A 14,495-nucleotide genomic window follows, 5' to 3' on the forward strand; every position below is an offset into this window, starting at 1 on the left:
TCGGAGGGCTCTCCTTCTGTGTACTTCAGAATCCTTCTCTTCCCATTTCCTCTGGAACATTCTTTGATCAACCATCACCCTTTCAACTTCCTCTCTACTGATTTCATTAATTCATTTATTTAGTAAATATTTATAAAACAATGATTACATGCAGTCAGCATCTTTCATTCTGGGCATGAAAGGATAAAAAGATTTTAAAAAAACACCACCATCATGAGCTATAAATACATTCAAGTCTCTCCCATTCAATGAACTCCATTTTTCCTAATGTGATTTGAATACTCAACTGTTTTTTATAACAATACACACACACATACACAGGTCCACTGGCTGGAACATCCTTCCCATGGATCTTCCAATGCTGGTTCCTTCTTTCAGAACCTGACTCAAAGTCATCTCAAAGAGACCTTTCTTGACCAGCCAATCTAGAGAACCATCCTGTGCCTCATTAATGGTTTACTGTTTACCTTTTTTGTTTACTTCATATTATTTACCTAATGTTGTAATGAGAGACTCCTCTGTCACTTACTTGCCTATTTTCTATTGCCTCCACTAGTCTGAAACTTCATGATGGCTGGGACTCCTGTCTTTTATTGACTTCTGTATCCCCAGTGCCCAGGATATACCTAGTGGGTTCTCAGAAAACATTTATTGATTATACTCTCCTAAGTGCCAGGACCATCTTTGATTTAATCTTTTTTTTTTTCATCTCCACCATAAAATCTACTGATTTTTAACACTGACTACAAATAGAATTCCCCCCAAGAACTTTGAAAAATGCTGATGCCCAAAGCACCCTCAGACCAGAAGTTTCTGGGGGGACACCCAGGTATCAATTTTTGTAAGCTTTCCAGGCCATTCTAAAAGCCAACCTTGAGACCACTGAACCTAACCTCTGCCTGACACACTGGTGATGCTTTATACAGAAATGAACAAATGAATGAATGATAGAAGGAATGGAGTCATTTAGAGCTCCTGCTTCTTTGAGTCCTCCTCAGCTTGGTCCTTCCACACATGGTCTGTTATCCAGGCATGCAAACCATCCAACAAGCCCTGCATTCTCATTTCTCAAGCTATGAGCTCTACCAAGAACACCCTCAAGCCATCTTGGCTCTACCCTTATTCCATACATCTTGGAGTTTCCCTGCTAAAGTCTCCTTGGAGACTCCCTGGTAAAGTCTGGGTTTGGGTTCAATACCACTTCCTCTGCCAGGTCTTTCTCAGTGTCCGCAAAGAGTTGTGGACATCCCCTCTCCTTGCAGGCACCCCCGTCAGAGCACCCATGCTGCTGCCTGCCATTATATCGTGATTGTTCTTGACCGGGAGCTCCTGTCTTCCCACGTGTAGCAGACTGCCCAGCCAGAGACAGCAATCCACAGATACTGTGGAATGAATTCATAAATTAATGGATTGACACACTGAATGAATTTTCAAGAGATGCCCCATGTTTGTTTTTTATTTTCTGTTTTTTTAAAATAGCTTTATTGAGCTATAAATCACATAAGGCCTCAATTATACTGTTCAGTGGTTTTTAGGATATTCACAGAATCATCTAAACATCACCATGATCAATTCTAGAACATTTTCATCACTCCAAGTAGAAAGTCTGTACCCACTATCAGTAACCTCCCATGTCTCCCCAGTCTCCCAACTCCAGGTCACCACTCATCTACTTTCTGTCTCTATAGGCTTGCCTATCCTGGCTATTTCATGTAAATGCAGTCATATAATAACTAGTTTTGTGATTGGCATCGACTTGCACTTTTGAAGGCCTATTTGGTCACAGTTGTCTCCTTCACACTGAGTCAATGTGACAGAATTTGAACTCTGGTAGGGATCTTGGAGAATGAGCCAAGGCAGTACTTCTCAGACCTTATTACCTGGCAACCTGGAAAATTACCCAAATTCCGGAGCTGGGGGAAGGAGGATGAGAGGCTCAGCCACACCTCTGACAGGGGTGCATGGTAGGACAAGGACAGAAGAAAGGAAAGGAGGATGGAAGACAGATGGTGCAGCTCGGCCTCACCAGCCCCATCAAACTGGGCCACTGAGCCAGGAACTCATGTGCCATAAGGACTCCGTATTGAGGGCAAATTATCTTGGGTCAGACTCAAGCTTTACCACGTCTTGGCTGTAACTCTTCATTCCCTGCTTCCTCATTTTTAAAAAGAGGATGAAATAATCCTTGTCCTTAAACCCCACATTATAGCATTGTTACAAAGATTAAATGAGGTTATGCAATATCAAGGGCCTGATAAATATTTATGCTGTTGTAGTTGTTAAAGTTTGGCCTCAGCTGTTTATATGTTGTTTCTTCTAAGTAAAATCTAATATGGAAAGAGGGTTGTAGTACTTTAAAAAGAAAGCAAACCATTATTTTAGGAAAGCTTCACACACCATGAAGATATCCACTGCCAGATGGTCATCTGTGTTCTGCTTGGTGAGAACAGGGACACTGGCAAGATTTAGCTGAAGCTGAACACCAGTTGTTAATGGAAAGTAGGTGGAGGAGGTGGGTTAGGTCCACTCTGGTATGAAAAGCTGATAGAAAGAACTACTGCCTCCCACCAAATGTTCATCAGTGCCTTTAGCAGGCAGAGGATATTGGCTCCATGGACCTTGATCTTGTCTGTTCACCTGCATTCCTCTCAAACAACATCTTTTTCTTGCACTTTTATGTGCCAGACCTACCTGTGGCATCCTGGGCTAAGCCCTCCTGTGGCGTCTCAAGTACTAAAGTCAGCACTTGGCTGATTGACCCTCCGTAGGCAATCCAATCATCAGACATAACCACCTGTAGCAAGTGGCCAGAGGACGTGGCCAGAGGATATCCCAATTCTGTTATGAACTGTCTCCAGGGGAGCTGTCTTTCATGAAAGCATCAAGTGTCTGTTTTGAATTACTGAGGGTAACTGATGGACCTTCATCTAACTTCCCACTGCTTTGAATGTTCCTTCTTGCACATCTGGCCAACCTCTGTTCAGATTCAGCTCAACTGTCTCTCTTCCTTGCTTTCCTCTCCTCTGATCCCATTGTTAGTTCTCTGTACAGGCCTATGGGATAGTGCCTAGGCCGTGTCTAGTTATCCCCTGTGTATATAACTGAACAACTAAAACACAAGGGGCTTTTTCATTTATTTTGTGTCTCCCATTAACAGCCCTGGGCCTAGCATACAATGCTTGTTTCTCTAATTTTACAGATGTATACTGAGAGCCCACTGTGTGCTGACACTTCAAAATGCAAACATTTCATTGAGGCTTGAGATTTTTACTCTGAAAGGAATTCTGAGACAAGAAAATGAAGCCCAGAGAAGGTTATGTCTTATCAAGCGTCCCAAGTAGTGTCTGAGCACAGAAAATACTGAGGATAGTACTCAACTCTCCTGACATCTTGTTCTTTTATGACAGGGATTTTTCTTTTGCTTAAAATAACATTTTTTAAATGTAGTTAGAAACTAGAGAAAATATGAATGATTATTTTGTTCATTAATGATTTTTCCAGCTCAAGCAATGGCCTCAAAGCACCCCTCCATTGAGTGAGGATATTAACACAGACCCACCTGAATCTGCCATGTGGCTAACTCCACCATTGTCTGACTCTCTGTACTTCTCACACCCCCACCCTCCTGGCTCACATCTTACCCACACCAGGCTGACCAAGGGCCTGTAAAAATTTAACTTAGTGCGATTGCACAACCGTGAAAGCTCAAGTTGCTTTTTGGGGGTAATGAATGAGATTTTTCAGTTGCCTCATAAAAATGTTTCCAGTGGGAGGAAAAAACAGAACAAGCTGTCACAAACATAAATGTCCCTGTCAGGCTCAGGTAAGGTTATTACACAATTAAAGGATGTAGGGGACACTCATTTGGGCCAGCTTGAGAGACAAACAGAATCTTGTTGTTTCTCTTCCTACTCCTTTGTTGAATTTCTATTGTTAAGAATCCTTTGGGAGATAATGTTTGTTACTTTGTTTGGTGTGTACATATGTCCAAATTCATCAAATTATATACATTAGATATGTGCAATTTTTCACATCAATTACATCTCAATAAAGGCATTTTTTTTTAAAAAAAGAAACTATTTCCTCATTGAGTTGAAATCATGCAGCAAACCCAGTGTTTTGTGTCTTTCACCAAATCCAACTTTTGGTAAGAAAGAACGAGATTATAATTTTTGCCTAGCTCTAGAGGGCTGCTGATGAGTTTCTCTTAAGGTTTCATGATGACACTAACTGCCATGAATGCCACTGACTTAGATCAGGGCCCCATTATCTCTCATTGGGACCACTGAGAAAGTCTCCTAACCATTCTGCTTGACTCCAATTTGAGGTCTTCTAACATACCTTCTACGCTGCAACCAGAGGGATTGTCCTAAATTTAAACCTAATCACTTAATTCCCTTAATTCCTCTGATTAATATCTTGCAGGATTTCTCATTGTCCTGAAGATAAAACATCTACTCCTTAAGATAATTTGGCAATAATCTGGTCAAGTTACTGCCTATAGACAAAAGTCTCTAGCTAAAGAGTTGACTGAGCCAGAAGCCAGTCTGTGTACCACATGCCAACTCATGAGCCCTGGCACTGGCCCATCTGTTTAAGACCCAGGAAGGGCTAGAAGTGCCCACTAGAGCACCTACTACTTCCTGCAGTGGCTTGTACAGAATTGCTCCTACACCTGCTTCCATTCTAACCTCAGCACTATATTCTTACCATATTAGCATCTTGGAATCCCCCTCTGTCTTGCTTTTGACTCTTTGCCCATGTTCTCCTCTACCTGAATATCTTCACTCTTCTCTTCACCTGGGTAAGTCTTTCTTTCTGTTCTCCACTTAAACTTCACCTTTCTTGACCCTCTTGGACTGGGTTAGGTGCTCCTTATGTGTGTTCTCAAAGCACCATGTGTTTTTCTTAACAGAACCTCATTATGCAGTTTTATAATTGCCTATTTATCTGTCTTTCCTTGAAAGGAGGGACTGTACCATGGTACTCTGTAACCTCCTTTTTACAGTAGGTACTCAGTAGATATCTGGTCAAAGAAACAAATGAATAAATGTATGGCTGAATAAACATGTTTAAAAATTTGGAGTGATGTTTCCAATGGCCCTCACATTTTGACTAAAAAAGCTCCAAAAGCTTATAACCTACTGTTCTACACTTGTCTTAAATGCATTTTTTTTCTGCCATCACAGAATGTATTTGAAAGAGTGGAGCTCTAGAAATTGGGAACTTATCCAAAAATCAGTTTTCCCATTTTATAGACAAATGTGGTACATATATACAATGGAATATTATTTAGCCTTAAAAAAGAAAGAAATGCTGCCATTTGAGAAAATATGAATGCACTAAGACTATTAGGCTAAGTGAAATAAGCCAGGCAGAGAAAGACAAATACCATATGATTTCACTTATATGTGGAATCTAAAAGCAAACAAAACAAAATGAACAAAACAGCAAGACTCATAGACACTGAAAAGTGACTGGCGGTTACTATGTGGGAAGGGTTTGGGAGGGTGGAAATAGGCAGAGGGAATAAAGAGCCTCAAAAATCTCAATCATAATAGAAGTTAGTCATGGGGATGAAAGTAAAGCATAGAGAATATAGGCAGTAGCTCTATAACATCTTTCTATGTTGACAGATAGTAACCACACTAGTCGGGGTGAGGATTTAATAATGTCTATAACTGTCAAATCACTATTTTATATACTTGAAACAAATATAATATTGTATTTCAACCATACTTCAATTAAAAATAGCAAAATTTTAAGAATGTCAGACTTCTTTCTTTTTAGTCTTGATGGTTATTTCCAAGTTAAAAGATGCTGGTCTTTCTAAGGTGTCTTCACTCAGGGGTCTGCCCACCCTCTCCCAGCTTGGTACCCCAGGCAACATAGTTGAAGGGGTTGAATATCTTCCTGAGGACTTTCATGTTCATCCTGTGGCTGATAAAGAGAGTTCATAAAGGGCTTTAAGCAGAGGAGTGACATGTTCTTTTGTGTTTTAAGTAATTGCTTTAGCAGGGGTAAGGCAGATGAGAGTCTGGGCGCAGGGAAGCGAGAAGGGACGCCACTGGAACAGTCCAGGCGAAGGATGGTGAAGGCCTGGAGAAGGGGTCATGGCTATGGAGAGGAAGATGCCAAGTCAAGACACATTGAGGAGGAAAGATCCCTTGGACTTGACTAGCTGTGGTTGGTCCATAAATAGGAAAGGATGTAAAGGAGAAGAAGAATCAGGGATGATTCCAGGGTTTCCAGCTTCAGAAACTGGATCCCTGGTGGTGCCATAATCTGAGCTCAGGACTGTGAAGACAGTTCACTTTAAGATGTGTTCCATTTGAGTTATGGACTTTCATAAGTAGTAAAGGTAGGAACCACCTCTGTATATCTAGTTTCTGGCATATCTCATATAAAGTAGCTGCTCAAAATGTTTCCTGAATTGAGTTGAATGTGTGGTACATCCTACTTAAAGAATTTACAGTACCTCATTTCAAATATGTCTTGTCAAATTCCATGCAAAGATCTAACCGTACTCTGGTAATATTAACATAATTTAACATTTATCTACATGACAAGCTAAGAAATTTCAACCCCCTGGAAAGTATGACTGAGAAGTTTTACTGCAATAATTTTCACTAAATGGTGGAAGGAGTCAGGAAAAGGGGCAGTTATCATAGCAACCACAAATTGGTCTGGGGTTATACTTGGCTTTCAATTTCACTAAATTTCAGAGAAGCCATGAAAGATTCAAGTGAAATCTGGTTGGTTGATTAAAAACATGTGAAGGAACCCCAAATAGGCACGTGTTTCACATTTCCTACTCTAAACTTTGCCAAGTATTAATCATCATCCTCCCTATGCTCTTCCAGTAAACAGAATAACTGCAGTTGGCCTTTTGGAAGGACAGGACCTCGGTCAGGAGAACATCCACAAATCCAGGACTTCCACAGAGGAGCAAATAAATGCTATGCAGAGGGCAGGTTGCCACATGCAAATGTCCCCACCTTCCTCAACCCGGATCTTTACTTTACCATCTGTGTCCCCACCCTCAGCCCAGGCCATGCTCACCTCCATGTCACAAGAGAAGACAGAGTTTGGTGATGTAGCCTCTCAAGTGAGAATACTGTTGCTTTGTCATGACTCCCCTCTGCCCAGAGCACAGATTCAAGAATGGAACAGGCACAAGCACTGGAGCCAGAAAGTTCCAAATTTGAAACCAAACTCCACCATTTACTTTGGGTAATTCACTAGACATCTTTGAGCCTCAGATTTCTTCATTTACAAAACCAGGATAATAAGACCTGCTTTGAAGGGTGAAGACCCAAATGAAGTAATTTACGTAAAACATGTACGTGTGATGTTAACAAACATACACATGTGTGATGTTAGCAGACATGCTTGGGACATTTCTTGATCCCTTCCTTCTTTACAATGACCTGCCCAAGCAAGTGTGGAGCCCAGACCTGTCACTGAACACAGCCCCCACTAACAGAAGTCCCAAGGGAAGGGGTCCAATTTGTACAGCATCTAGTGACCTGATCAGATTTCTGTAGGGGGCTTAGTTTCATCTAGTCCTCCTAAGACTCACAGAGCAGGTGAGATGGCGAGCCTGGCCTCCCCCAGATGAACATGCTGTGAGAGTAAGCAGGACAGAAAAGCCCATTCTGCCTGCCAGTCAGGTCAGACCTCATACACGAGGCATCGTTCCAACTGGGCCTTAACAGATGAGTAACACTTTCTGGACAGGAATCAGAGACATTTCATGCAAAAGGGGTAAGTAAATAAAGACACTGAGGTTTGATGTGCTCAAGAAACAATGACTAGTTAACATGGCTAGAGGAGAGACAAATAGGAGAAATGCTGGGAGACAGGGCAGCAGGATCAACTGGGTTAGTTCACCAGGAGTTTCCCATGCTAGGCAGACCTTCTGGACTTCATCCTGTAGACAATACAGGCTCATTTAAGAAATTGGAAAATTTCTCTTTTTTATTTAGTTGTGTTATTTATGTTTTCAGCATTTTCTATTTTCATTATGAAAAAACATACACATAGTAAAAAAAAAATTCAAACAGTACAAAAGGATATAATAAAAAATGAATCCCTCTTTTTATCCCAGACTACTGGGTTCCCTCCTCAAAATTAAATCTTTATTTTCTCTCCTTCCAGAAATTTCCCACATAAATGCTCCTGTAAGTCTTCCTTTGAATGTATATTTATACACTGTACTATACATGCTTCTTTACTGCTTTACAATGCATTGTGGAGATCTTTCCATTTCTGCATATATAATTTCACCTCATTATTTTAAATAGCTATACAGTAGTCCACACATTAGATTGTTGTATCATCTTTTGCTTAACTAATCTTACTTGGTAGATATTTGTTGTTCCCAATTATTACTATAAACAAGGCTGTAATCCATCCTTGTGCTTATATCTTTGCAAACATATGAGAGGATTCCTGTAGAAAAAAACTACAAAAAGCTGAATTGCTGGATCAAAGGGTATGGGCTTATAAAATCAGAGAGCTATTTTCAACTTCCCCTAAAAAAAAATACCTATTTACACTCCTACCATCAGAGTATGACTGTATCTGTTCCCAAATATCCTTGACATTACTCTGTTATCAAAATTTAATCTTGGCCGATCTGATAAGGTAATCTTAATTTCCTTGTTTTGATTTACAATTCTTTACTGAGTGAAGATGAGCATATGCTTAAAAACTATTTGTACTTCTTTCTCTGAGAACAGCTTTTTCATATTCCTTGCCAATTTTTCTATTAGTCTGTGGTGTTTTCCTTGCTGATATATAAGAGCTCTTTATATATTAAGAAAATAGGCAAATTGACAACAATTCCATTTATGGCTTCTTGGCTCTGTCCAGTTCTTAGAAATGTCTCTTCCACTCCAATATTATTTTAAAATCCACCCAGGCTTCTTTCACACTTTTATGATTTCCTATTTTATATTTATATTTTTGATCAATCAAGAGTTTTTTGTTATAAGGTATCAGATATGGATTTTATTGTATCATTCATCCTTTGTGTCCTTCTTTTAATTGATGATTTTGCCCCCATTTAAATTTATTGACATGATAGATGTGTTTGCTCTTTGTTTCCTTCTCTTAGTTGTGTTTTCTATTTTTAATGCTTCCTTTGTTTTCTAATTTTTGCTGCATGGTCTGTTTTTATCTTCTTTGATATATCTGAATTTTTTTTCTATTCTTTGTGGGGAACTATTTGATGGGAGAACAAGGCAGTCTTCCTGGCACACTTTCAAGCTTCGTATGTCGGAAGTGTTTTGTGTTTACATGTCTGCCTACGTATCGATTGACAGTGATGTGATTCCCTGCTGTACTTTCTCATTCCAAGAATTCTTGTAAAGATGGCAGGATTCTCTTTTGTCTCCACTTCCTGTGACACTCCACAGTGTGGAGCGGAGACCTGCACACTTTCCTAGTCTACCCCAAACCCCACAGGCTGCTGTTTTGGGCACAATTGGCTCTTTGATGATGTTCTGTCTCTTTCTAGAGACCACTATTGAAATATGGTTTTACAATAAGTTTCTTCCCTCAATTAGATCCAAATTTTACTGTATTCAGCGATTATTCTTCAGAATTTGAGGTCATAGGTATTTTCTAATTCTTTGAAGATAAAATTTTTCTTTTTTTTCATTTGGCATTAGGAGATAGAGTTTGGGATAGAAATTCCCCTTTTAGCCAGAATTTCTCTACTGAAGATAGTTAAGCAGGGGAGAATATACTGTATAAAACTAGTTATGATTTTGACAGATGGCCTGGAGGGGGAAAGAGAATGGAGGTAGGGAAACCCATTGGGAGGCTAGCATGGTCACGGAAAATACAAGGAAGGTGAAGCTAACCTGGGCTGGGGAGGTGGTAGCAGGAATCGGGAGGAAGGAGCCTGGGAGAAACTGCAGGTGAAATGGAGAAGACTTTGTAACTGATTAAAAGGGAACTTCAGGGTTAGTGGAAAAGAAAGAGATAACTTGGCAGATGGCCATGCATAAGCTAAGAGAGGAAATACAGAGGAAGAAAAAGTTCATTTTTTAATATGCTAAAGTTCCTGGGACATTCAGAGGAAGATATAAAGCAGGCTGTTGGAAACACAGAACTGAGATTCAGGAAAGATTCAGGCCAGTAGGCACGGAGTCTATTGCATATTGAAAGAAGTCTCCAGCATGTTAAAGATGTGGTGGCTGGAGCCAAGAACTAGATTTAATTTGCGAAGAAATATATGGTATAAACTAAGAGGAGGGTGAAGCTGGAGAACACCAGTTTTCAAGGGACTGGTGGGGAAAGTGGAGCGCACAAAGGATAGAGTTGTAAAGGTAGTAACAAAACAAGAAATAGTGACATTATAAAAAACAACAGAAGAAGAGTACCAAGATACATCAGCAGCGCCAAATGTTGAAAAGGGTTATAAAACAAGCACTACCAGTGGTCCACTGAATTTAGCAATTAAGGAGAGCAATTTGGGGAGAGAAGAAAGGAGAGTGGAGGGGAAGACAACAAACTAATAAGAAGAATCGAATACACACCAGGCAGTACAACGGTGTTTTTGCATATGTCATTCCATTAATCTTTACAAAAAATCCACAAGAGGAAACAGAGGCTAACGGAATTTAAGTAACCCTTGCCCCATCATGCGGAAGCTAAGGAGACAGCTAGATTTATATACAGCCTGTCCTGCACCCAAAGCACTATCCTGTTGCCACTATGTGAACTTTGAAGTCAGATTATAGTAAATTAACAAATGCCCATAGCCCAAAAAAATGCAATTAGTTTCAAATGATAGATTTCTAGCAACTTCTATTAGAAAATTGTTGCTGGATTGATTCCCTTTACAAATTCTGGCTGTCACACAAAACATAATCACTGCACCCAGGATTGTGTTGGTACAATGTTAGCTTACCGGCCTCCCTCCTGTAAATCAGCGGGATGGCACTGGCTTCAGTCCTGACAATGGGATGTGCCCAAAAGATGTTAAGTAGACTAACAGAGGTCACAAAACTAGGAGCAAAAGATAGGCAACCATGCAAATATTTTTATCTTTTCCCTGCTCATTCTTTAATAGAAATGTCTCCATTGAGTTCTGTATATTCATGTCCAACTACGCTGTAGATAGATATACAAATTTTCTTGACCTGAGAGCTCTTTTTTTGGGTATCATCTGCTTTCTTGAATTCTGTCTGTCCCACAAGATATAAGAGTTTTCAGTGCCCAGTACAGTGCCTGCCACACAGGGGGTGCTCAACGAATGGTTGATCTACTAGGTTGCTTTTTGCCAGGCCAAGGTCACCATACGTGGTTCTGTAACCCATTTGCCTCTCCTGAAAAGAGTCTAAAAACACGAAGGCTAGGGTACATAACTGGTGCTCAACTTCACTGCTTAACTAATTCAAAACCAATTAGCCAATGAAATTGGGTGGAAGGAACACCAGCAACTTTATAGTTTTTCTCATTGTGGGAAAAAGACACACTTTATGTACATATTTGTCATGAAAACATATTTTAAAATTCTGGAATTCCTCCATACCAATTCTGTCCAGGGCACCTAGCCCCCAAACATGGAGAATCCTACAAGTAATGACATTTCCCTTGGGGCCACAAGACCAGAACTCATAAATACCAAATATTCACAGCAGTGATTTCCCAGACCAACTTAATTAGAAGGGAAGAATAATTCCTAGTTTTGGAACTGTAATGTGTGCAGCTTGTAAGGCATACATCCTTCAGTTGATAGATGGTATAGCTTTTCCCAGACATGTTTTTGGATATACATTTTCTCAAAAGGGAAATTATTAAGAAAAAATGACAGTAAATACCATCATTTATTGCATATTACATACATGCCATTACATTACTGTGGCTTAAGTCTTCCAACAATCCTATGAGTTAAGTGCCTTAACCAAAGTCACACACACAGTTATCAGCAGAGCCAGGCTACAATTAGGTCTGTTTGTTATTAAATCTACAGTTTTAATCATAAGACTAGAGACAGCTAAACTTCATCTAATTAAGAAGAAAAAAAAAATTTCTGAAACATTGCAGTGGAATATTCCTCGCAGGAGCTTGGGGTTGTGTCAGATCCTGCCAGTTTTCTCCCTGGTCTTCCCTCTCCTCCAGGAATTGAATCTAATATTTAGGTGGGCCTGTGATCCTCTGGAAATAAGACTACATTTCCCAGCCTCCTTTGCAGCTAGCTATGGCCAGAACTAACTTTGGCTAATGTGATACAAATAGAAGTGGAATATGCAATTTCTTGGAAGTATCCTTAAAGGGAGGGGGCATATCATTCTTCATCACTTCCCTCCTTCCTGCTGGCTAGAATTTACATGTAATTGCCATCATTCCAGCACCCATTTTGGAATGGAAATCATAGCCAGCAGTGCAATAAGAAAGAAGGTGTCTAGATCACTTGCACCAGGGAGCACTGGCTACAGCCTACAGACATCTTGAATGTGGGGTAGAAATAGGTTTCTACTTTTTTAAGCAATTGCCTTTATTTCCCATGTGCCACAGCTGGGTCTAATTCTAATCAGTGTAGGAGCCTTATGACATCTTATATTATTGTTAAATATAAGTTTACTAAGTTAAACTGATATTGGGCATGCTAAGCACTATAGATAGAAATGACTAAGATAGTCTTCTTCAAGAATGTTTTGATTTAGAAAGGGAAAGGACACATGTCCATGAGACTACAATAAAGGGAATACCTGGTATGTGAGTAGAGAAGTTCTATGTATAGTATAATATATTTTTTGGAATGTTTTGAAAGGTTTATATCTAGTTACCCTACATGGAGAGCACAAAAGGAATCATTTTTGTGTTTTTTGTTTTGTTTTTTATCTTTGCATATCAGCAGGTACCCAGTAGTCTGACCAACTGATAAATGCATTCTTTAAATGATTGACTGCACTTCTTGGCACTGGAACTTTGCAAGATGGAACACTGCATTTATCCATTGCACTGGAACTTTGGCTAGTTTCTTGTTGGAATCTCTAAGCCTTGTCCAATAAGTTCTGTATGAAAGGAAGATAAAGATTACAAGAGGAGCCCCAATCCCCTTGCTCACTGCTCCTGTGAGAACAGAGCCAGGGCCCCTTTCACCAGCTCTGTGCACAGTATACACCCAAGATGCAAAGGGGATACGGTGGAGGAGGGCTCTCAGGTACTTAAAGAGTAAAGATGTAGGTTCCACTTTCTGACTTTGCCTGCAATTCCCTGTGATCTCAGCAGATTCTCTCATCTTTCTGGGCTACAGAGCCCTTAATTATAATTAATTATAACAAAAGGATTTGACTCAACGGACTCAGCACAAATGCTATATGTCTCTAAGGCTGGAACAAGCCCAATAAGAAGCTGGAAAACCTTGGTTTTAATTAGATTGAATCCTGGTTCTTCCACTAATTCACAGGATGACCTTAAGAAAAAATACACATCTCTTAACCTCAGGTTCTTCACCTGCTAGATGTGGGAGTTGAACAAGATGCCTCATAGTATCTCATAGAGTTCAAATATTCTATCAATGCTTTAGGCAAAATTATTTTCTTGATGGAAAAAATCAAGGTAACAGCATTATTATATTTAAAATCTATAGGTTATACAATTCAAAACAACCACAATCTAGTGTTCATAGACAAAATGAAGGATTTTCTTTTGTTACACCTTCTCATAATAATAAAATTGGCTTAGAGATGGGATTTTGCATTACCTTTCATCATTTCACACAGTCTCTTAAAGGTCATGTCTAAGGTTAGAAATGAAAATGTCCTCTCTGGGAACAGAGTGCCTTTAACAAGCATAGAGGTTCCTGTTGATAAGCATAACCAACATTCTTAATGTTATGTTGTTCCCCTTGATCCCAAGTCAAAATGTTTCCTCTTATCCAAGTCCAAATAATTTATCTGTGTCCACTGGAAAAAAACTGTCCAGCATCATCTATCCCCTCTTTTAACACCCTTGAAATCCTCCTTTATAGTAAATCTCTGTTTTTCTCCTCTTTTAGGGCTTGTACAATGTGTACACATATCCAGAGCAAGCCATTCTATGTCAACTCTAGGCTGTAACTAAGGACCTACAAACAAAACAGTCAGGGCTGGTTAACATAGCTTAGTGCAAAAAAAAAAAAATAGAAAAATCACCATCTTTATCAAACAATAAAATCCTGAGTGAATGGAAAACGTTGATGCTTTAGATTTTTCAAGCTTGTTTTCATTTTGTTAGAAGAGCATCTACTTGTTTACCTATTAAAGTTATGCTTTAATAAAATAAACACCCCCAAGCTTTTCCCCTTCCCGAATTGAGGCTGAAAGTTTGAAGCTTTCTGTTATGGAATGAATTGTGTCCCCTCAAAATTTGTATGTGGAAGTCCTAACTCCTAGTACCTCAGAATGTGACTGTACTTGGAGACAGTGCCTTGAAAGAGGTAATCAAGGTAAGATGAGGCCATATGGGTGGGCGCTAGTCCAATATGACTGGTG

Source organism: Manis javanica, chromosome 2 (genome assembly GCF_040802235.1).
Source record: "Manis javanica isolate MJ-LG chromosome 2, MJ_LKY, whole genome shotgun sequence".
Classification (NCBI taxonomy): Eukaryota; Metazoa; Chordata; class Mammalia; order Pholidota; family Manidae; genus Manis; species Manis javanica.